At 43.1% G+C, this 24,864-nt stretch overlaps 1 protein-coding gene and 1 long non-coding RNA gene across 2 annotated transcripts in view; one reads left to right on the top strand and one right to left on the bottom strand.

Moving 5' to 3' along the window:
• ZCCHC7 (zinc finger CCHC-type containing 7) overlaps positions 1-3,277 on the bottom strand; it is a 268,540-nt gene extending 265,263 nt beyond the window's left edge. Inside the window, exon 1 of the mRNA XM_064379940.1 lies at positions 3,029-3,277. The gene's annotated coding sequence lies outside the window, so the exon portion shown is untranslated. The remainder of the gene's footprint in view (positions 1-3,028) is intronic.
• Positions 3,278-4,617: 1,340 nt separating this feature from the next.
• On the top strand, positions 4,618-12,450 carry LOC135274870 (uncharacterized). Its single transcript, XR_010342592.1, has 3 exons — positions 4,618-5,228; positions 10,860-11,540; positions 12,240-12,450. It is a non-coding gene; the product is annotated as an uncharacterized LOC135274870 (long non-coding RNA).
• The last annotated feature ends 12,414 nt before the right edge of the window (positions 12,451-24,864 follow it).

A 24,864-nucleotide genomic window follows, 5' to 3' on the forward strand; every position in this document is an offset into this window, starting at 1 on the left:
ACTTTGGGAATAAATACATAAAGTGAAACACTTTTCTTTGTACTGTGAGCATATTAAATCCTTCTCAGCCTTCATTTTATAAACTCAAAATCATTTCCCACCAGACTAAATTAAGTGCCCCTTTTATAGGATTCCATAGCACTCTACCTTTCAAAACACTCATCACATTTCTAATTACTTATTCAATGTAACTATCCCAGAAGCACAGATCACAAATCCCAAGAAGGCAGGAACTATATGCACTCTGCTAAACAATGAATCGCCAAAGCCAAGTGGAATAACTGGTATTTTGGGGGCCATCTCTAAGTATTTGTTGAATTCATAGATGAATTATAACACCAGGCATTTGTTCGTCAGCCCTGACAAATCTAGTATGTGCTTAAAATACAGAAATTATGATGGGATGAATTTCTCTGTTGTCTTTTAACTACTCTAAAGTCTTAGAAATTCTCATATCAAGCAAAACTCTACATAGGAAATGTTTCCATTAGGTACTGATGGACTACTGATTAAAATGAGAGCTCTGGAAAAATAAGTGTGTGTCCAAAAATCAGGGACAGTCCAGAGAGCATTAACGATGCCAATGTATTCTTTTTTCAACTTCTAGCTATACACATTAAAATAGTCGTTTTCTTAGTCTCCCAAATTTCTGCCCAAAATGTCAGGGTACGGTGATGGTAGTTCTGGTAATAGAACCAGCTTAATTCCAAGAAACAAATGGACAAGAGCCAAAAACATACTACATTCCTACTGTAGTTGTTCGTGTTGCAGAATAAATAAACCAACCTGTAATGCTTTTCTTCTCAGAGGTATCCTGTACCCGTGCCCTTGTTGCACTGTCCTTCCTATGCTGTTACTGTCACATAAATTGAATGTGGCTGTCTGAATCATGCTCACAGCATTTATCAGTTTATATTGAAATGTTAGCCTCAGAGGAATTCAAATAAAAGATGAATCCTTTCCTTTTTATTTAATAGGTAAATTAATTCTAAAAGAAGTCAAAGGAATTATGCTTCTTTCAAAATCCTTGCTGGATCCATCCTGAGGATCCAGTGTGGACTTAAGATAAAACACAATTCCAGTGCAGCGCAGAAAAAATTAAAGAGCTAAATTACAGAGTTACAAATTTGCACCACTCTTGGAGCCATCCCAAAGGAAAAGGATTAAGAATAGAGCCATAGGCACACCTGTGAATGTATGCCAAAAATAAACTACAGAACCATAATAAAAACTGACTTCCTTGGGTCTCAGGATTTATCTCTTTCCCTGAAATGCAGAAAAATGAATTTAACAATTTAGCCCCTATGGCCTTTAAGAGGATTTTTGTACCGTCTGTACTTGAAAATTGTGCTTGGCGTAACGTGCTCTTATTTAGGTAGCTTATGTATGCCAGGGTTAAGGTCTGCCTGAGGCTGTTTTGGTTTATGCTACTGCTTTAATTACATTCAAATGAATTTACTTTAAAAAAGTGTATTCTCAGAGGACAATATATATGTTTTTTACATACACACACACACATCCTTGACTCAGAAGGTTTTCTCAGCTTTCTGATCCCTGTACATGATTCCCAAGTATACTAACTAGATAACAAAAACAGATTATCTCACACAGACTCCTCAATCTACACATCAGGAAACCGAAGTACAAAGAGACAGGAGGCCTATCCAAGGTTATGCAGCTGGATAAGGACATAGAAAGAAATGAATCACATTGCTGTGATTCTCAGCCAACTGTTCATTAAAATTTTTAAATAAAATTTTCAAATAATTTAAAATTAAAAAAAAAACCTTCACTGCAATATTTGCATTAGTTCTAACACGAAAGTTTACCTCACAAATATCCATTTTACCTCCCAGCAGAGTTTAAAAACCATGAATGACACTTTTTAGTTGAAAGGAAAACACACTTCTGTCAATTTATAATCCAAGAATCTCCCAAGTTGGTACTCAAAGACTTTATCAATCCCATGACTAGAAAAGATGTTTCCTATATAAGATCATAAAATATCATGTAGATGAAACTTATCTAAGCATTAAAATAGCCCAACAAATATAAAACAGCTATAGAATAACTGCAAAGGTTATTCTCATTCAAAAGAGGGAGCAGTATTCATTCACTGAATTGTTTTGAACTAGACAATTTAAGGTTTACTTAAGCTTTCAGAATTTATATAATACATTCTTTTTTGTTGTTGTTTGTTTTTTTTGAGACAGAGTTTTAGCTCTTGTTGCCCAGGCTGGAGTGCAATGGAGTGATCTCGCCTCACCGCAACCTCCGTCTCCTGGGTTCAAGCCATTCTCCGGCCTCAGCCTTCCGGGTAGCTGGGATTACGGGCATGCGCCATCACGCCCGGCTAACTTTGTATTTTTAGTAGAGACGGAGTTTCTCCATGTTCATCAGGCTGGTCTCGAACTCCTGACCTCAGGTGATCCACACGCCTTGCCCTCCCAAAGTGCTGGATTACAGGCGTGAGCCACTGCGCGAGCCCCACTTAATACAATCTTTCATTAATCCTGCTCTCTCAGTCCACCTACTTGTCATTCTGACCTTTTGCTCTTATTTACTTCCAAACACCTTTAGCTTCCCTAGATGTTCCTTCTTGATGACACAGGCATCCATCTCAGGCCAATTTAAATCCACAGCCTCATTTTCAGTCCAAATTGCATTGGAATGTGAGGAATACACACTTTACTTTCGACGTAAAATTTCTTTCTTACTCTTAGTGAGCTGCCCTGACAGTGACAGGTGAAACACAATTGACTAAGGGGTTGAAATGTCTGCCCATTTTTCAAATGCGACGGCCACTCTGAATCAAATCTGACCGGGGTGGAAAATCCAAATGTGTAAAACAAAGGTCACAAAAGACAGAGCACAGTATTTCGGTGGGAAAAAATTAAGCTAAATTTAGTCACATAAGCCCCAGCTGTTCTTGGGATATATACATGATTTTTAGGAGAACTAATCCTATCTGGAAACATTTCCTTCATCTTTCCCTCAGCCCTTTTCTTTTGGCCATTCAGTCTCTTACCCGGTAACTATCATATTAATATCATCCTCAGTTGCAATCCTTCCTGAGTTTATTCCTCATTCTCAGATGCTCTTGAAAGTAGCAATGCTGGCCGGGCGTGGTGGCTCACGCCTGTAATCCAAGCACTTTGGAGGCCAAGGCGGGCGGATCACCTGAGGTCAGGAGTTCAAGACCAGCCCGACCAACATGGTGAAACCCCGTCTTTATTTAAAAAAAAAAAAAAAATTATTAAAAAAAAAAGAAAGTAGCAATGCTAAACTGTCTCCAAAGCATAATACTTTCCTAAATATACACACAATCCATTTAAAAGTCTTTTTTTTTTTTTAAACATGGGGTTTCACCATGTTGGTCAGGCTGGTCTTGAACTCCCGACCTCAGGTGATCCGCCCACCTTGGCCTCCAAAGTGCTTGGATTACAGGAGTGAGCCACCGCGCCCGGCCCATTTAAAAGTCTTTGTATGTGATTGCCTAAGCATTCAAAACACAAAGTCATTTCTCTAACAGTCCTAGGGAAAAAAATTTAAAATAAAGAAAAATAAGCCCCCACAAAGTCAAGAGCTTTTGAGGGGACCTGAAAAGTCATCAAATTGAACGCTCTCGTTTTATACTTGGAGAAACGGGCTCAGAGAATCTTATTCACTGAGCTAAAAAGGCCCTAATGGGCAACCGTGTAATTTGAAATAATCGTAAATTCAGCCTCAATTAGAGTTTTCTGGAGTCGCCAGCGAGTCAGTGCTGGAGCCACGGCTAGAACCCAGGCCTCCTGACTCCCAGCCACAGCTTTTCCACAGCACCGGCCGCTTCCCAAAAGTTGCAGGCAACTGTCCGCTCACAGAATGGGAGGGATAAGGAGCGCCTTAATAAACACAGTCCAAGTCTCCTTGTTTTGCATGAGGAAAGGGGCACAGCTCCCGAAATACTGGATTCCACGGATGCAGCTGCTGCTTCTGACAGCAGAGGCGAGAGGTGGCCCAGGACTAGTCGGTCCTCAAAGACTGGACTCCCTCTCGGCGCGCCGGGACCTCCGCGCTTCACTGACTGGCCTCCCTACAAGACAGGGGGACCATGCCGGGATGTAAAAAGGGCAGATACGCCACCCCCACCGAGACCCTGGACGCCCAGCAGCTCCTGAACCACGGCCTTAGATCTTGGAGGGCCAGGGAGACGGCGATCCCCCGAGACCCGTAGCCCGGCTGCGTGGGGCGGCGCGCAGAGGGGCCATGAGCTGCACCCCGCCACGAATGAGGGGCGGACGGGAGACGCTGAGGCCTGCGAGGGGGCACGCGCTAGTTCCACAGCCCAGCAGACGAAATGGAGGGTAGGCAGGGGTATCGGGCGGGGTCCGTCACTCACAAACTCACTGCAGCGGCTGCAAACAGGAAGCACCAACAGGGAAGCGTCCCGCGTAGAGGGACGGGGAGGGGCGAGGACAAATGAGGTAAGGAGGCCGCAACCGCGCAGACCCAGGAGGAAGGAAGGCACTTCCGGCCACAACACACACTCTCGGTACCGCCTTTCCGTCCCCGCCTACCTGCCGCGGCGGTGTGCGCATGCGTACTGGCTTTCTCTGCACCGCCCCCCCCACCCCATAATCTTTAGGTTTGCCTTCCTGGCTTTGCCCCTTCCCCTTCCCATTTTCTCTTGAAGCTACATAGGCTCCGTGTGTAATTTCGTACGAAAGAGATGCAATTTGCCTGGCAAAAGCCGGGGAGTTCCTGCCCTCTACGCCTGCGAGGAAAACTACAATTTCCATGAGGACCCGGGCGGAATTGAGGCCGGGCTACGCCTCCTTCTCCCTGACGCTCGGAAGACACCTTCCCAGTGCCACGTGGCGCGGGAGCTGAGCTGATCGCGTTGAGGGTCGGCGCGGCTGGCTGCTTGGCCCGCCGACCAGGGTGACCCTGGAGCAGGAAACGCCTCCTTGAGAGAGCATGGCTTCAAGTTTCTTCCTGGCGCTCCTGATCTTAGGCTGATCGCTTTTACCTTTATGTTTAAGTTGAACACAGTTCACACTGATCGCTTTCTCCCTTCTTTCTGGAATTCAGGCAACATATTTAACACTTTGTGAATCTTGAAGAGCTGCACTCCTGCTAAATGTTGGAGTTAATGATGGTCCTTTGGAAGCCTCCGAAGGCTACGAGACTGTGATGAGAGCCTCTGGCTTCATTTGTCCTTTTCACATCTTATTTTAATACTCAAGGTAAATCCATCTGTACAACTTTAGAAATAACTGTCAATCTAAAGGAAAAATTGAGGCAAAGTTAATATAAATGGAGAATTTATTTGGGCCAAGTCTCAGGAATGCAACCTGGGAGCATCAATTCAAGTTTCCCTTAATACATGATCTTAGAAGCAGTTTCAAGTGAGTTCTTTGTTTTTTGGCCAGGCAGCTTGAACTCTTGGCTTGAAGAGATCGATCCTTCCACCTCTGCCTCCCAAAGTACTGGGATTACAGGCGTGGGTCACTGTACCCTGCTACAAGTGAATTTTTAAAGGCAAAAAGAGAAAAAAACAGGCTCTTGCTAAATTGTATGCCAATAATTTACATTAAAATATCAACCTATTCATTGGCTAACGTTGTTGTTTCTTTTTTATTTGAGACAGAGTTTCGCTCTTGTTACCCAGGCTGGAGTGCAATGGCACGATCTCGGCTCACCGCAACCTCCGCCTCCTGGGTTCAGGCAATTCTCCTGCCGCAGCCTCCTGAGTAGCTGGGATTACAGGCACGCACCACCATGCCCAGCTAATTTTTTGTATTTTTAGTAGAGACGGGGTTTCACCATGTTGACCAGGATGGTCTCGATTTCTTGACCTCGTGATCCACCCGCATCGGCCTCCCAAAGTGCTGGGAATACAGGCATGAGCCACTGCGCCCGGCCCACGTTGTTGTTTCTATCACAAATTCTAGGAACACGAAGATAAAGGGTGATGCTTATACAGGGAAGAAAAGAACAAGTGCCTTTAAGCAATTGCTAATGGACATGGGGATGGTGCTGACTGAGGTCTCATGCTTTGGGCCTGATAAAGTTTGAATGCCTGGCTGGGCTGCCAAGGTTGCTCACACCTGTAATCTCAGCACTTTGGGAACCTAAGGGGGAAGGATCTCTTAAGGCCAAGAATTTGAAACCAGCCTCTGTAATATAGCAAGAAGCGATCTCTAAAATATTTTTTAAATTAGCCAGGCGTGGTCGCAACTGCACTCCAGCCTGGGTGACAGACTGAGATCCTGTCTCAAAAAATAAGATAAAAAGTAAATCTTTTCACAAAATCTTTTTATAAAAAGTAAATAAAAATTTAAATTTTTAGGCCACCACACAGTGGCTCACAGCCGTAATCCAGCACTTGAGAGGCCGAGGCAGGCGGATCACCTGAGGTCAGGAGTTCGAGACCAGCCTGACCAACATGGAGAAACTCCCTCTCTACTAAGGCAGAGGTTGTAGTGAGCCAAGATTGTACCATTGCATTCTAGCCTGGGCAACAAGAACAAAACTCCATCTGAAAAAAACAAAGCACAAAGAGTAGTGGCTTACGCCTGTAATCCCAGCACTTTGGGAGGCCAAGGCGGGTGGATCACAAGGTCAAGAGATCGAAACCATCCTGACCAACATGGTGAAACCCCGTCTCTACTAAAAAATATAAAAATTAGCTAGGCATGGTGGCGTGTGCCTGTAGTCCCAGCTACTCTGGAGGCTGAGGCAGGAGAATTGCTTGAACCTGGGAGGCGGAGGTTGCAGTGAGCTGAGATTGTGCCACTGCACTCCAGCCTCCTGCCTGGTGACAGAGTGAGACTGAGTCTCAAAAAAAAAAAAAAAAAGAATTAGAGCATTTAATTAACATTATGGCAAGTTCTGGGAAGGAGAAGGACAGGGTACTATGAAGAGGTAAAATTGGAGAACCACTTTGCAGATAAGGAAACAGGCATAGAAGCGGCTCACAGATTACTGGATTGCTTGTTTAGGTAATGTGTATTGTGTAAAACAAATGTCACCTTTTAAAAAATATTGAGCGTTTATTAAATGCCAGGATTACTCCTGTATATCTATTATATATAATATTTTAAATTTCAATAACACCTTGTGGGTTGTATTTTTTTTTTTTTTTTTTTTTTGAGATAGACTCTTGCTCAGTCACCCAGGTTGGAGTGCAGTGGCACTATAACATCTCACTGTAACCTACCTTCCAGGCAATTGAGGCCCCATCTCAACCCCTCAAGTAGCTGGGACTTTAAGCTCGCACTTTGACCTGCTAATTTTTTTATTTTTTATTTTTTTGTAGAGATAGGGTATTTCCATGTTCCCTGGGCTGGTCTCCAACTCCTACTCTCCTGGGCTCAAGCAGTCCTCCCGCCTCTTCCTCCCAAAGTGCTATGATTACAGGTGTGAGTCACAGAACCTGGCCAACACTTTGAAGTTGATTTTTTAAATTCTTATTTCACAAAAAGAAAAAAAGGAAACAGATGTAGAAAGGCTAAGTAACACTTACAGAAGACCACAAGTTTAGGAAATATAGCCATGTGCTGCTTAATGATATTCCAGTCAAAAACCAACTGCACATAATGACAGAGGTCCCATAAGATTATTTTATCATATTTTTATTGTACCTTTTCCGTGTTTAGATACACAAATACTTACCATTGTGTTATAATCACCTATATTATTTAGCACAGTAACATGCAGGTTTCTAGCGTAGGAGCAATATGCTTTACCATATAGCCTAGGGGTATAGTTGACTATATCATCTAGGTTTGTGTAAATACACTCGATGTTTATACAGCGATGAAACTAGCTAATGATGCATTTGTCAGAACATATCCTGGTCTTTAATGACATATGACTGTACTCCTAATTACTATGTCCCATCTTCCCACTGTCACACATGCATTCAACAAAGATTTACACTGCTTTGCCATGCTTAGAATGTTTTAGTCAAACCTTATAGGTTATGTCTTAAAAACTAGAGTCCTTTGGATGCCATAAAGACACTTCATGAGCTGACCTCTGCTTTGTGGTCTTCAGGGAAACTGTCCACCTCAGCTGGACAGGACAGACATTCCTTCTCAGGGATTCTGTACACTTTGGACAAACCTCCATCAAGGCAGTGGTATTTATCTTACAGTTGTTTCCTAGCTGGACTGTGGACTGACTCCATGAAGACAGAAGCTGATGTGTTATCTTTGTATCTTCACAAACTCACACAGTGCCTAGCCTAGCACTCAATAAAAGGTAGGCTCTAAGAACCCAAGAACCATATTTGGATTCATCAGCTGTCAGTTCAGTGGAAAAACCACGTCATGACGATATAAGTGGAACACAGTGTGCTCTCCATGACATTAAAACAGGTCAAAGGAGCTGCTGGCGTCCAAGAATATGGAGATTTCTGACTAAAGAGAGTAGTGTTCACACACCATGCCTTTACATAGTGAATTCAAATTTAGGAGACCTTTAGAAATCATGAGATGCAGTGATGGGGAAACTGAAGATAAGAAGATTGCCAAGAGTCACCCAGCAGAGGCAAAGCTGTGTCTCTAATCCAGGTCTCTGAGCCTCTCTCCACATACACACACACATAGCATTTCCACTTCAAGTACTCTCTGTCTCTCTTTTTTTTTAATACAGGGTCTTGCTCTGTCGCTCAGGCTGCAGTGCAGTGGTATAAACAGAACTCACTGTAGCCTCAACCTCTGGGCTCAAGAGATCCTCCTACATCAGCCTCCCAAGTAGCTGGGACTACAGGCATGCACCACCACATCACACCTGCCTAATTTTTTAAAATATATTTTGTAGAAATGGGGTTTCACCATGTTGAGCAGGCTGGTCTCAAAATCCTGGGCTCATGCAATCTTCTCGCCTCCACCTGAACCACCATGCACAGCCCCTACTTCTTGAAATCATGGGTGGTGGCACGCAAAAGTATCCTTAAGTCTTTCTTACAGAGCATCTTCTAAAGAGACCAAAATTTATTTGAGAAGGGAAGCACCTGTTCTCCCCAGGGCAATGACAGTAATACATCAACAATGAGCAGCTGAATTGGGATGAGGGGTCAGGACAAAGCAGACATCTGCTGCAGAGAGCAGAAAAGATAGAGGATATTCTGTAGCAGAATCTGGGAAAGAGCACTCATCCATATCCTTTGCATTGCAAGGAGAGGAGCTACCTCTTCCTTTTTATTTTCCAGTTTATTAGTGGCTCCTAGAACCTCTGAGAACCAACTGATTTTGACCTCTTAACAATTCCTTTCAACTACCATTCATTTACTGCAAGCCTACTGTGTGATGGACCCTTGTTAACCACTTCAGATATATTGTCTCTTGTCCAGCCTCAAGTGACTCTGTAAGGGAGGGATTAGCCCCACCTCACTAGTATGGAAAGGGAGACTTGTAGTGATCAAGTGACTTGCTCTAAATTAAACAGCTGGGAAGTGCTGGAGCTGGAACACAAGTTATGTCTAGACCTAAAACTCATGCTCTTTTCTATGCTCAAAGCTGCATTTCAAAACTGAACTTTAGCATGGAGTCTATTATGACTGGCTCATGTCTCTCCACCCAAGGCCAAGTGCAGAGAGGCTCACAGTGAACACTTTTGGAATGAGTACATTCTGTATGGAATGGTTGGTAAATGAAGGCCTGGGCACAGTGTGAACAGTGTTATGGGACAGCAGAGCAGGTGATAGTGGCTGATCAGGGGAAATGGAGAAGCCTCTGCAGAGGAACAGAACTGAGTGAGACCTGGAGAAATAAGTAGTCAGACAAAGACTGACAATTCAGCATTCTCACAGCAAAGAACACGAACAGGCAATTTACAGAACAGGAAACCCAAAGGCCATGAATAGGAGCTCCACGTCACTAACAATCAGAAAAATGCAATTATCTCATGCACAGTAGATGAGAACACAAACTGGAAAACTGTGTTAGGAGAGCTATTTGTTAGCATCTATCACAATTATAAATGAGGTATGTTCTTAAATGTATGTACAGAAATTGTGATAGAAAAATGGAAATATTCATTAGTAGGGAACAACCTAAACAAGTACACATTTATACTATTAAAAAGTATTTTGCCACTTTTGGCTGAGCACAGTGGCTCACGCCTGTTATCCTAACATCTGGGGAGGCTGAGGTGGGCAGTTTGCTTGAGGTGGGCAGTTTGAGACAAGCCTGGGAAACATAGCCAGACCTAGTCTCTGGGCGGGGGGTGGTGGTGGGGGGGAATAATAAATATATATATATATATATATATGCCACTTTTAGAAGAATAAAGGGAATCTGCATGTACTGACATGGAAAGATTCCCAAAGACATACACTTAAAATGAAAAAAGGTAAATTGCAGAGCAGTAAGTGTATAGTGTACTCATTTTTGTTATGTTTTTAAAGGGTACAATTGTGCCTGTGTATACATATGTATGTGTATAAGTGTGTAGACAAAATACTAGACGAATGCCAATCGTTAACAGTGGTTATTCATCTCTTAGGAAGGGAGTAGGAGTGGAGGAGATTGAAGAATGACTCACTTAAAAAAAAGCGGGATGTGATTCATTGAGATAAACAGCACATCACTTTTGTGCCATTCACATGAAAAGTGCATAACTTGAATATAACCATGAGGAACCTATCAAACACTAATTGAGGTATACTCTGTAAATACTGGACTTATCTCTTCAAAAGTGTCAGTGTCATGAAATGCAAAGAAAGGCTGAGGAACCGTACCACATTAAAAGAACAATTGGCAACATCCAGATCTAGGTTAGAGGACAGTACTGTATTAACGTTATTTCCCCGATTTTTACATTTACATTATTATTATGTAAGACAACATCTTGGTTTTACTTTTCAGGTTGAGCACACTGAAGTATCTGGAGTAAAGGGGCATCATGTCTGAAACTGATGCTTAACTGGCTCAGAAAAAACTTCTGGGAGCTGGAGGGAGAGAGAGAGAACTATGGTAAAAATGTTAACATTTTGAGGATCTGGGTAAAGGTATATGAGGACTCTTTGTACTTATTTTGCAAATTTTCTCCAAGTCTGAAATTATGTCAAAATATAAAATTAAAAGGCAAAATGAAAAGAATGAATGAGAGTTTGCCAGGTAGAGAAGCAGGGGGATCTTCTGGCAAAGGAACAGGATGAGCGAAAGCATCAGACAAGTGTGAAAGTCTTGTGTGTTGAGAAACAAGCCCTGACTCTGAATGTCCAGGACGTGGCATGGTGTGGGGAGATGGGGAGTGGAGGCATGATGTGCAGCAAAACCCACAGATGGACACATTTCCCTGCTACCTAAGATTGGAAATAAAGACTTTAGGCCTACATCATACACAGCCTCAAGCCTTGCAAGACATAACTTGAGTTTTCATGGCTGCTCAGTCTTTGCAATGGCAATGTCTCTTCATCCAGTGACTGTGTGGAACAATGGAAACCCTAGAATCATGGCTGGAAGGAACATCTAGTTCAACTCTCTCATTTTGCAAAAGGGACAACTAAAATGCAAAATGAAGAGATTTGCAAGGTCCTAGTAAAGGTTAGTGTTAAAACTGGCCTGCAGGCAGGGCACGGTGGCTCACCCATATAATTTCAGCACTTTGGAGGCCAAGGCAGGTGAATCACCTGAGGTCTGGAATTCGAGACTAGCCTGGCCAACATGATGAAACCCCATCTTTACTAAAAATACAAAAAAATTAGCTGGCTGTGGTGGCGCACGCCTGTAATACCAGCTGTTCAGAAGACTGAGGCAAGAGAATCGCTTGAACTCCGGAGGCAGAGGTTGCAGTGAGCCAAGATTGCGCCGCTGCACTCCAGCCTGGGTAACAGGAGTGAAACTCCATCTGAAAAAAAAAAAACAACAACCTGGCCTCCAGTTTACAATTCATCATTCTTTCTATTGCACCAAAGTCTAAGGGATGAGGCAGAAGAAATAGAAAGCTGGCAAGGGAAATGACTGGATGTTAACCTTTAAAGTTTGGATGTTTTTTATTTGCCAAAAATATAAACTTAATGTCTGTACAATTTTAAAAATAAACAGTATCGATGCCAATGTGATATTAGAAACTGTCATCACTGAAGCCAGCCAATAGGTTCCAACTGGTAAGTGATATTCAGTTCAGGCTCCTAGGTCTGAAGCAGCAATCAAGGTGATTCTCAGGAATTCTCAATGACATTGGTACCCATCTGGATTTGTTGAAAAGTTTAACATCCTTTTGTATTATTCATGATTTTGCAGTTCTTCAAATTGCAAGGTGATGGAGAGAGCACGCAATTTTCAACCAGGCTATGAAATCGTTCTTGAAAATTTGGACATTCATATAGATGGCTTTTAATTTTTCTTGGAGACTGCCTTTCCTTATAAAATCATGAAATTTAAAAATATATATTATAAATTAAACTATATAAATGATAATATTCTCATTACAGTACAATCCTAGGGATAGGAACTAGTATTTCAAAGATACCATTCCTGTTTTTTATTATTATTCCTAGTTAGAATTTTATTCCTCAAGGCTTAGCCCTAAGTGACTATATAATGAATACTGACCAGCAAAACTATTGGGATTCTAATTTATTTAAGAATCATCAGATTCTGTACCAGAAATCTTGAAGCATGTCATCAGTAATGCATTAAGAAGCTGCCTACTCCAAAAGGCATGCCTTTCTTTGGAATGTCCATGAACACTAGATCCACAGATGATGAGGCAAGAAGGATCACGCATGCTCAAACAAGGACAGAGCTTCTTTAGGTGTCATCTATAGTGGGGCTGCTCCCTTTGGCTGCCCATCCCGCACTCCAGAATTATGCCTACGGTTTTCAGTTTCCACATGTCTTTGTGGCAATGCTACCATGAGTTATTTTACTCAGGACTTTAGATTAACCACAAAAGAAACTAACTGAAAATAATTAAGATCATTCTGTCATATGAGCCACAGTTTACTACAGTCAACTTAAGCACAATTACATATGATAAACTATAGATGTGGTGCTTTATGTTTCAACCATTAACCATTGTTTCTTACTCAATTGGTGAAACCATTAGCAATATGGGGCTTTAAAAGGACTGTCTCTGTGATATCCTCTTCCTCTGCCTCCCTTTGGGAATCTGATCTTCTTCTGTGTTTGATACCAGTCTGCATATGGGTGGTGTATTTCTTCTATCAGACCTATTAATTGCAGAAGATCTGTCTCCTTATCCCCAATACCTGAAACTTCCTTTCTGTACAGTCTTGACCAACTCTATTCGCATGGCTCTAGCAATCCCTGTTCTTGCTTGCTATGGACAGATCTGTTAAAATCCAGGACCTGCTACACAGTTTCTTCAGAATGTTTGATGTCTCTCTCCTGAGAATGGCTTTTTTCTCACTGTGCTATGCTGTTGCTCTCAGAACTTATCCCTGAAACTTTCTCTTTTCTGTGCCTATGCTCAGCTGTGTGGAAATAGTGAGAGAGGTTTTGTTATCATCTATGTTGGTTTCTTGGCATGGAGAGAATCTACCTATCTGAATATTACCCAAAGAAAGCTCCAGACTGATAAGAGGCCACTAATGGTCAGGCACGGGTTACGCCTGTAATCCTAACAACTTGGGAGGCCGAGCCTGGAGGATCCCTTGAGTACAGGGGTTTGAGACAAGCCTGGGCAATATGGCAAATCTCATCTCTACAGAAAAACACAAAAAAATAGCCGGGCCTGGTCGCATGCACTTGTATTCTCAGCTAATCTGGAGGCTGAGGCAGGAGACCCATCTGAGTTCAGGAAGTCCAGGCTGCAGTAAGCCATGATCATGCCACTGCACTCTAGGCTGGGCAACAGAATGAAACCCCGTCTCAAAAATAAAAGAAAGAAGGAAAGAAAACCAGTGCAGGCCAAGCATGATGGCTCAGTTGTGGGAGGCTGAGGCAGGAGGATCGCTTGAGGCCAAGAGATTGAGACTGGCCTAGTCAACATAGTGACCATGTCTCTACAAAAAAATGTATCTATTTAAACAAACAAATAAATAAAACCAATGCAGAATTGTATCTTAGATAAATGCTATATATGAGAGGCTCGGTGAGAAACTACAACGGAGATACTGACCTATTCAGGAAGGTTAAAGAAGTCTTCTACAAAGTTGGGATATGAGATCTGAAGGATCAGTAGGAATAAACTGAAAGCAACACAAAGGGTAGAGTGTTCCAGGCAGCGGAAACAGCAGGCGCAAAGGTCCTGGAGCAAATCATAGAGACTGAAATGTCACTGGGGCTGGAGAAGAGAGTAGAGGGTGCAGGAACACTGGAGGGCCTGGTGACATAAGGAGGGGCCAAACTGTGGGGCTTTGGATGCATGGGAAGAATTTTGATTTCTATCCAAGGAGGAAATGGGAAAATAGTGTTAGAACAAAAAAAAAAAAAGTACACTTTCATACGCTGTTGGTAGGAGGGGAAGTTTGTGAAGTCTTTTAGAAGAAGAATTTGGCTGTATTGAATCAAAATAAAATATGATTTTGATAAAATGTAATAAAACAACACAATGACCTTTGACCTAGCAAATACATTCTAGGGATCTATCCTAAATAGATACTATTACATAAGTATATGTAGATATACACACACTAATATATTCATTGTGGCAATAGCAAAAAGTGAAAAACAACAGAAACAATCAAATGCCCATCAATAAGAAAAAGATTAAATAACATGTGGCACAACCATAACGGAAAACTTACATGTTTCTCAATTTATTTGAGATCATTTTTGCTTCAGCTATTCTGCAGTTACACTTACATGGATGAATCTTTTTTCGTTAAGAAAAGTAACTTATTATCTTCGTAATACTTTCTTCTCGACATTTACCTTATCCGATATTAGTATAGGTCTGCAGCCTTTGTAACTATTTGCATAGTACATTGTTTACATTGTTTTTGATCCTTTTACTTTCAATTTGTCTTTGCATAAGGTGCATATCAGGTAGACAGAATATAGTTCTGTTTTTTTTTTTTTTTTTTTTTTTTTTTTTTGAGACAGAGTCTCCCTCTGTCCCCCAGGCTGGAATGCAGTAGCCTGATCTTGACTCACTGCAACCTCCACCTCCTGGGTTCAAGCGATTCTCCTGCCTCAGTCTCCCAAGTAGCTGGTACTACAGGCATGTGCCACCATGCCCGGCTAACTTTTGTATTTTTAGTAGAGATGCGGTTTCACCATGTTGGCTAGGCTGGTCTAGAACTCCTGATCTCAATCTCAGGTGATCCACCCACCTCAGCCTCCCAAAGTGCTGGGATTACAGGCGTGAGCAACCTCACCTGACCTGCATTTCTTTTTGAAAATATTTTTGAGGTGTATTTCACATGCATATCATTATTATTATTCCTTTTTTTTTAAAAAAAAGACAAAGTCTCACTCTTGTAGCCCAGGCTAGAGTGCAGTGGCATGATCTCGGCTCACTGCAAACTCTGCCTCCCAGGTTCAAGCAATTCTCCTGCCTCAGCCTCCTGAGTAACTGAGATTACAGGTGCCTGCCACCATGCCTGGCTAGTTGTTATATTTTTAGTAGAGATGGGTTTCGCCATGTTGGCCATCCTGGTCTCGAACTCCTGACCTCAGGTGATCCGCCCACCTCCGCCTTCCAAAGTGCTAGGATTACAGGTGTGAGCCACGGTGCCCGCCTATTTTTTTTCTTTTCTTTTTTTGAGGCAGAGTTTCGCTCTTGTTACCCAGGCTGGAGTGCAATGGCGCGATCTCGGCTCACCGCGACCTCCGCCTCCTGGGTTCAGACAATTCTCCTGCCTCAGCCTCCTGAGTAGCTGGGACTACAGGCACGCACCACCATGCCCAGCTAATTTTTTGTATTTTTAGTAGAGACGGGGTTTCACCATGTTGACCAGGATGGTCTCGATCTCTTGACCTCGTGATCCACCGCCTCGGCCTCCCAAAGTACTGGGATTACAGGCGTGAGCCACCGTGCCCAGCCCTCTTTTTTTTTAAAAGACAGAATTTTGTCCATGGCCTAGGCAGTAGTGCAGTTGCAAAATCATAGCTCACTGTAACCTTGAACTCCTGGGCTCAAGCAGTCCTCCTACCTCAGCATCCTGAGTAGCTGGGACTACAGGCATATACCACCACTACCTAATTTTTAAATTTTCTGTAGAGACTAGGTCTTGCTAGGTTGCCCACTCTAGTCTTGAACTCCTGGCCTCAACTGATCCCCCCTACTTCAGCCTCCCAAAGCGCTGGGATTACAGGCAGGAGCCACAGAGCCCTGCCCCATTAATCATTTAAAAGTGTACAATTCAGCAGCATTTAGTGTATTCACAATGTTGTATTCAGTTGGTGCAAAAGTATCCATAGTTTTTGCCATTAAAAGTAATTACTTTACAGCAACCTAATACAACCACCACCACCTCTCTCTAGTTTCAAAACTTTTTCATCACCCCCTGAAGAATATTCTATATGCTTTAAGTAATAACTCCCCATCTCCCCTTCCTCATTCTCTGGCAACCACAAATCTGCTTTCTGTCTGGAGGGATTTGCCTATTCAAGGTATATAATGTATAAGGAATCATACAATGTGTAACTTTTTGTGTTTCTGTGCTGCCGAGGCAAGCACATTGTATAACTTTTTATGTCTGGCTTCTTTCACGTAACACAAAAATGTCTGAGGTTCATCCAAGTTGTAGCGTGTATCAGTACTTCATTCTTTTTCTGGGGGCAGGGTGGCAGGGGACAGGGTCTCACTCTGTCACCCAGGCTGGAGTACAGTGGCATGATCTCAGCTCACTGCAACCTCTGCCTCCCTGGTTCAAGTGATTCTCCTTCCTCAGCCTCCTGAGTAGCTGGGATCACAAGCATGTGCCACCATGCCTGGCTAAGTTTTGTATTTTTAGTAGAGACAGGGTTTCACCATGTTGGCCAGGCTGGTCTTGAACTCCTGGCCTCAGGTGATCCACCCGCCTTGGCTTCCCAAAGTGCTGAGATTACAGGCGTGAGCCACCATGCCTGGCCTCACTACCCATTTTCAAATTGTTTGTATTTTTGTTTCTAATTATAAGCATTCTTTATATATTCTGGATACTAAACCCTTATGAGATATGATTTATAAATATTTCCTCCCATTCTGCAGGTTGCCTTTTCACTTTATTGATAATATCCTTTGATTTGCAAAAGTTTTAATTTTTGTGAAATCTAATTGATCTATTTTTTCTTTTGTTGCTTGTGCTTTGGTGTCATTTAAGAGTCCATTGCCAAATCCAAACTCATAAAGATGTACGCCATGTTTTCTTCTAATAGTTTTATACTTTTAGCTCTTGTACTTAGATCACTGATTCATTTCGAGTTACTCTTTGTATGTTGAGTGAGGTAGGGGTCCACTTTCATTCTTTTGCATATAGTTTTCCAGTTCTCCCAGCACCATTTTGAAGAGACTGTTTCTCCTCCCATTGAATGGTCTTAGCATGCTTGTCGATAATCAGTTGACCATAGGTGTTTGGGTTCATTTCTGGACTCTCAGCTCTATTCCGTTGGTCTATATGTCTATCCTTATGATGGTATCACAGTGCTTTGATTACTGTAGTTTTTTAGTAAACCCCATCTCTACTAAAATGCAAAAAATTATCCGGGTGTGGTGGTGTGCACCTGTAGTCCCAGCTACTCAGGAGGCTGAGGCAGGAGAATTGCTTGAACCCAAAAGGCAGGGGTTGCAGTGAGCCAAGATCATGCCACCACACTCCAGCCTGGGCAACAGAGCTGAAACTTTCCTTAATTACTCATTTAGAATGTACACCTCTATCCTGCGAGGACTTTAATTCAAAGATTAACACCAAGTAAATGGGCGCATCTCTCTGGACTGAAGTTAGCCTGCAGCAGTCCAGCAAGACTCCAGAGTGACTGAGGTTTTAACAATCACCTTACAGTCTTTTCTGGCTTTTGAGCATATGTAAGTCTGTGACCAGGTATGGGGTAGGAGTAGTTTGGTGAGAACAAGGAAGAGAACTTGCTGCTTTTTGTGTCAGTGATGCCAGGTACCTGAGAGATACAACTTGCATAAACCATAAAACTTCATATCCCAATCAGATGTGCTGAATCGATGATTTGGAACTGCAACTTCTTCAAATGGGAAGAAAAGTATTTCCTCCATCTTTGCTTCTGATTCTGCTCATCATCCATTGTCAGCATCCCAGATTAAACTCTGATAAGGACATGCTGACTGCTTGAACTTTGGAGCTTAATGCTACCAAATGTTTGAGCCCAGCCCAACTGTTGGTTCATAACTGTCTACCACAAGGCCTGATGGAACCCACCTTGTTTGGCCCAAAAAACCTCACATGCTGGTAACATTTATGTACTGTATTCATTTCCTAGGGCTGCCACAACAAATTACCACAAAGTGGGGTGACTTAAAACAGCAGATACTTCTTTTCTCACAGTTGTGGATGCTAGAAGTCCAAGATTAAGATGTTAGCAGGTCCATGCTCTCTTTGATGGCTTTAGGGAAGAACCCTTCCCTGCCTCTTCCTGGCTTTTGCAGGTTCTTGGCAATCATTGGCTTGTATATACATCACTCTAACCTCTGCCTCTGTCATCATATGGCTAAATCTTCTCTGTGTGTATCTCCTTCTTCTTTCTATAAGGCCATCGGTCATACTGAGTTAAGAAACCATCATATCTTAACTGATATCTCCAATGACCCTACTTCCAAATAAGGTCGTATTCTGTTTTGTGTGTGTGTGTGTGTGTGTGTGTGACAGCGTCTCGCTCTGCCACCCAGTGTGGAGTGCAGTGGTGCGATCTCAGCTCACTGCAATCTCTGCCTCCAGGGTTCAAGTGATTCTTGTGCCTCAGCCTCCAGAATAACTGGGATTACAGGTTCATGCCACCATGCCTGGCTAATTTTTTGTATATTTAGTAGAGACAGGGTTTTGCCATGTTGCCCAGGCTCGTCTCCAACTCCTGAGCTCAGAGAATCTGCCTGCCTGGGCCTCCCAAGATGCTAAGATTACAGGCATGAGCCACCACAACCAGCCAAATAAGGTCACATTCTGAAATACTAGGGTTTAGGACTTCAACATATCATTTGGGGTGACACAGTTCAACCCATAACAATATATATTTATCATTTGTAAGGACTCGCTTCTCCCTCTCTGACTCATTCCAGTACTAGAAGAAAAAATCCTACTAAAAAGGAAACGTTACAGCATTTATTTATTTATTATTTTATTATTTTTATTTTTTATAGAAATGGAGTTTCACCATGTTGGTCAGGCTGGTCTTGAACTCCTGACCTCGTGATCCACCTGCCTCAGCCCCCCAAGTGCTGGGATTACAAGCATGAGCCACCGCGCCCGGCCCCACAGCATTTTTTTTTAACACATATAAGCATTTTTTTTTTGAGACAGAGTCTTGCTCTTGTTGCCCAGGCTGGAGTGCAATCGCGCAATCTCAGCTCACCGCAACCCCTGCCTTTTGAGTTCAAACGATTCTTCTGCTGCAGCCTCCCAAGTAGCTGGGATTACAGGCATGCACCACCATGCCCAGCTTATTTTGTATTTTTAGTAGAGACAGGGTTTCTCCATGTTGGTCCAGCTAGTCTCAAACTCCCAACCTCAGATGATCTACCTGCCTCGGCCTCCCAAAGTGCTGTGATTACAGACATGAGACACCCGTCCCAGCAAACTTTACATTTTATTGAAGCGAAGCAACAAGTGAGCAGAAAAATCAAGAGCCCTCAACTGAAAATCAAAGGACAGGATTATAGTGCCAGGTATGACATAATTTTCCTGTGTGAACTTTCAAGCCACTTTATCTCTGTTCACTTTAATTCCCTCATCTGTAAAATGAGGAAACAGACTTAATAATTGCCAAGGCAGGTCCTGTTAAGCTCCCCAGTTCTAAGATTCATTGAAGTATGCATCTATCGCTAATAAATCTTCTGCAAAAGATACTGTGGGCTTGTTTAAACTGTTTCCTCAGACTGCTTATGCTTAAGGTCTCTCTTGGTCCATTTCCAATTACTCTCCTGTTATCTTTGCAATAGTTTGGCTTATTTGAAAACATCTGGAGGATTCACTAGCCTTAATTCCAAGGGTGAAATATAAAGGCTCCATTTAAAGCTCCATAACTGAATCCAGATGTTTCTCCTAATGCTATTAAATCTTCTCATCTAACCTTGATTCCAAAAATATTGTGTGGTTTCCTCTCAAGGAGACTCAGAAGCATGCACTGGGCTAAGAGGGGAAAGGAGGAGAATGGGAAGATTTAGGATCATGACGTATAAGCTTCCTTATTATCCCACCTGTGGAATTGGCTTGCAAACCTCCTCCCTGACTTGTCTGTAGCACTGACTCCTCCAGGGGAGGTGCTCTGTTTTATTCATCTCTGAGTGCACACAGGCACATGCATTTGCCCCCAAAATAGCCTGTGGCCCAGCCAGTATTGCAGGGGAAAAGGCAGGGAGAAAGGCAGAGAGGCCATTCATAAGAGAAGTTTCATCATTGCTCTATTTTCACCCCCAACCTCCTCCTCTCATCCCCTAAACTCAGGTCCTCAGATCCAGGGACTGATTCTCTCTCTTTTCTTTTTCTCTTTTGAGATGGAGTCTCCCTCTGTCGCCCAGGCTGGAGTGCAGTGGCGTGATCTCAGCTCACTCCACCTCCCAGGTTCAAGCAATTCTCCTGCCTTAGCTTCCTGAGTAGCTGGGACTACAGGCCCGCTCCACCACATCTGGCTAATTTTGCATTTTTAGTAGAGACGGGGTTTCGCGATGTTGGCCAGGCTGGTCTCAAACTCCTGACTTCAACTGATCTGCCTGCCTCAGCCTCCCAAAGTGCTGGGATTACAGCTGTAAGCCACCGTGCCCAGCCTGATTCTCCTTTTTAAAAAATTGTGGTAAAATAGGCCAGCTGACCTCACTTGAGATCAGGAGTTCAAGACCAGCCTGGCCAACATGGCAAAACCCTGTCTCTACTGAAAATACAAAAATTAGCCAGGTGTAGTGGTGCGGGCCTGTAGTCCCAGCTACTTGGGAGGCTGAGGAAGGAGAATCGCTTGAACCCAGGAGGTAGAGGTTGCAGTGAGCTGAGATCACACCACTGTTCTCCAGCCTGAGTGACAAAGGGAGACTTCATATTAAAAAAAAAAAAAAATAGCCGGGCATGGAGTCATGTTCCTGTAGTCTCAGCTATGTGGGGCTAAGGTGGGAGAATCGATTGAGCCTGGGAGGTTGAGGCTGCAGTGTGCTATGATTGCCCTATAGCACTCCAGCCTGGGTGACAGAGTCAGACTCTGTCTCAATAATAAGAATAATAAGTTACCAATTTAATCATTTTAAGAGTATAGTTGAGTGATATTAAATACATTCAGATTGTTGTGCATTTAATAGATACTTACTTGAGCTCCTGCTCTGTAGGTATCTCTGCCAGTCCTATATTGAGTGTTTATAATCTGATAGAAGAAAAAAAGATATACAAATAAATGCAGCCAAGCACGATGGCTCATGCCTGCAATCCCAACATTTTGGGAGACCAAGGCAGGAGGATTGCTTGAGGCCAGGAGTTCAAGACCAGCCTGGGCAACATGGCAGGATCCCATCTCTACTAACAAAAAAAAAAAAAGAAAAAGAAATGTGAAAAAGATGCTCACAGCTTCTAAGATAGAAGCATTATGGAGCTCATGGCATAACACAAGAGTGGGAGTTCATATGTAACTAAGAGAATGAGAAAAGTTTGCATGAGTGACTCTGAATCTTGACATAGGAGTGGGTGTTCTGTGTGGGGAAACCAGGATCAGGCTGAAGCACACCAGCCAGAGCTCTGCCAGAGAAGAGGCATAGAAGCATGACCCAGCCTTGTGTGTGTGTGAAACTGCAAGTGAGCTGGCCTAACAGGAGCACAGCATGCTGGGAATGCAGGGAGAGGAAAACACCACAAAAGAACAGACTGACTGGGAAGCTATAGAGGAAGGTTTGGGTCTGGTCAAAAAGTCCAGGTGTGTAGGTAAGGAATTGGATTTTATCCTCAGGCCAATCAAGACCCATGGAAGGTTTTAAGAAGGGTAACATGATCAATTACATGTTTTATACACCCTTTGTATGGCTAGTGTGGGGAAGGTAAGACTAAAGGTGAGAGGCCAGTTAGGATACTATTGCCTGAGACCAGGTGAGGGATAACACACTCATGGTGGGATACGGGCAGCATTGTGCCTCAGCTGGCTCAGACTGGCTCATGACAGCTGATTGTCAAATTTTAAGGAATTTTGCAAGCTGGTTGTTAGGCCCAGTCATTCTTATAAATTAAATTATATAAACTTACAATTAAAGAAATTATATTTTTCAAGCCTGGCACAGTGGTTCATGCCTGTAATCCCAGCATTTTGAGAGGCCAAGGCGAGTGGATCATTTGAGGTCAGGAGTTCGAGACCAGCCTGGCCAACATGGTGAAACCCTGTCTCTACTAAAAATACATAAATTAGCTGGGCAGTAGTGTCACCTGCCTGTAATCCCAGCTACTTGGGAGGCTGAAGCAAGAGAATCACTTGTACTTGGGAGGTGAAGGTTGTGGTGAGCCGAGATCGTGCTACTGCACTTCAGTCTGGGTGACAGAGTGAGATCCCATCTCAAAAACAAAAATATATATATTTTTCAAACGGTAATAAACATTCAAAATTCATCACTTCCTAATTCTGTTTGTTGTTGTTGTTGTTGTTTTAGGGACAGAGTCTTGCTCTGTTGCCAGGGCTAGAATGCAGTAGCACAATCATAGCTAACTGTAAACTCAAACTCGTGGGCTCAAGTGAACCTCTCGCCTCCACTTCCCAAGAAAGTGGAACTATAAGTGTTCACCACCATACCTGCTACTTTATTTTTTATTGTAGAGATGGGTCTTCCTATGTTGCCCAGGCTGGTCTCAAATGCCTGGGCTTAAGAAATCCTCCTGCCTCAGCCTCCCAAAATGCTAGGATCATAGGCATGAGCCAGCCCTAATTATTATACTGTTGTCTTAGTTCTTAATGTAAGTTACCTGTATTTTATCTGTCTGGTGGAGATTCTATACAATGATGTGCTGCTACACATCTCTTCCCAACAAAGTGTTCAACACCATCATGGTGGTAACTTGAAATCAATCATTATGGGAATATTTACATACTATGGAAATCAGCAGCTGCTTTACATCTGGACATTCTCCCCCTGAGAGCCAGTTATTAGCACACCACTGCATAGGGTGTCCGTGGCCTGGAGAGACATGCTCCAAGAAAGGGAAAGTAGTAGAATCTTCTGGCCAACATCTTGGCTGACAGAGTCAACATGCTAGTTTTTAAGAACTCCTTACTTCAGTAGCCTTTCTCTGCAGGGTGCTGTGCTGTTCTAAAGTCTAACACAGACCTTGCAGAGGGAAGGGAGTATTCTCTTAATTCCCAAGGACTCTGCTGATTCTGTATTGCCTGAAGTGCAGGGATAAGGATATTATTTGGTCTTTTTATTTATTATTATTATTTAAAATAGAGACAGGTCTCACTATGTTGCCCAGGCTAGTCTTGAATTCCTGAGCTCAAGCAATCCTCCTGTCTTGGCCTTCCAAAGTATTGGGATTACGGGCGTGAGCCACTGCGCCTGGCCCAAGGATGTTGTTGGTCAGTAATTTGCAACTGAGGGAGAGTGGAATAGCAAAAACCCTGTCTTCATCCCACCTCTCTGAGGTTTTGATTGAATAGCTCTGTACATCCTTGGAGAGGTTTAACAGCAGTCACAGGGATACATTAAGATCATATTTTCAAGGCCAGGCATGTGGCTTACACCTGTAATCCTAGCACTTTGGGAGCCAAGGTGGGCAGATTTCTTGAGCCTAGGAGTTCAAGACCAGCTTAGCAGAATGTTGACACCCTGTCTCTACAAAAAACACAAAAATTAGCTGGGCATGGGGGCGTGCATAGTTGGAGTCCCAGCTACTTGGGAGGCTGGGGTGGGAGGATCTGAGTCCAGGGAGGTTGAGGTTGCAGTGAGCCATGATCACTTCACCTACACTCCAGCCTTGGCAACAGAGTAACACACCCTGTGTCAAAAAAAAAAGGATCATATTTTCATATAATAAATAATACCATCACTTTAAATTGAAGAAGGATGGTGTGATGAGAGTGGAAGCAGAGGCAAGGAGACCAGCTGAGCAACTGTGGCAGTCATTCTGGAGAGAGGTGACGAGAACTAAACCAGGGGAATGACATGGGGCATAGAACTGAGAGATGGGGCAGAGATAGAATCAATAGCACATAGTGACTTGTTGCGGGTCGGGGAGGAAGGGAGAATCACTTCATGGCTGGTGGAACCATTTATTGAGACAGAGAAAGCAGAAAAGAAGTAGATGTTTAAGGGGACCACTTGTGAACTCATTGACTTTGATATGTTAGGACATCCAGGTGCTAAAGCCTGGTGAGCAATTGGAAATAGAAGAAAGGCACAGAGAGAGTTCTGCATCTACATTTGTTGTGTACTGGGGAGTCTTCAGCCAAGAGATGATCATTGCAATCTTGGGCAGGAATACACTTATTAAGGGGCAATGTATAGAATGAGAATAGAATCAAGGACAGGTTCAACCTGGGGTTGAACCTCAAGGTTTAAGGGGCAGACCAGGGAGCTGAAGGATTGAGGGGAAAGGATTGGATACCACTATAGCATGGTAAGAGAAATAGGAGAAAATTGAGAGGGACTGGTGACTTCAGGAAGAGAGTTTAGGAGACAGGATTGACTGTGGTGTCAGATAACACCGGGAGAAAAAGGGAAATGAACACTAGAGAGGCTACTGGATGTGTGGGGAGCTAGGGGGTCCCCTGGAACCTATCTTCAGAGCAGTCTGAGTGAAGTGGGGAGCAGAAACCAGAGTGCTCTGAATGGAAGAGGGGG

The sequence above is a fragment of the Aotus nancymaae genome, unplaced genomic scaffold (genome assembly GCF_030222135.1).
Source record: "Aotus nancymaae isolate 86718 unplaced genomic scaffold, 86718_ANA_hifiasm-v0.15.2.pri h1tg000003l, whole genome shotgun sequence".
Lineage (NCBI taxonomy): Eukaryota > Metazoa > Chordata > Mammalia > Primates > Aotidae > Aotus > Aotus nancymaae.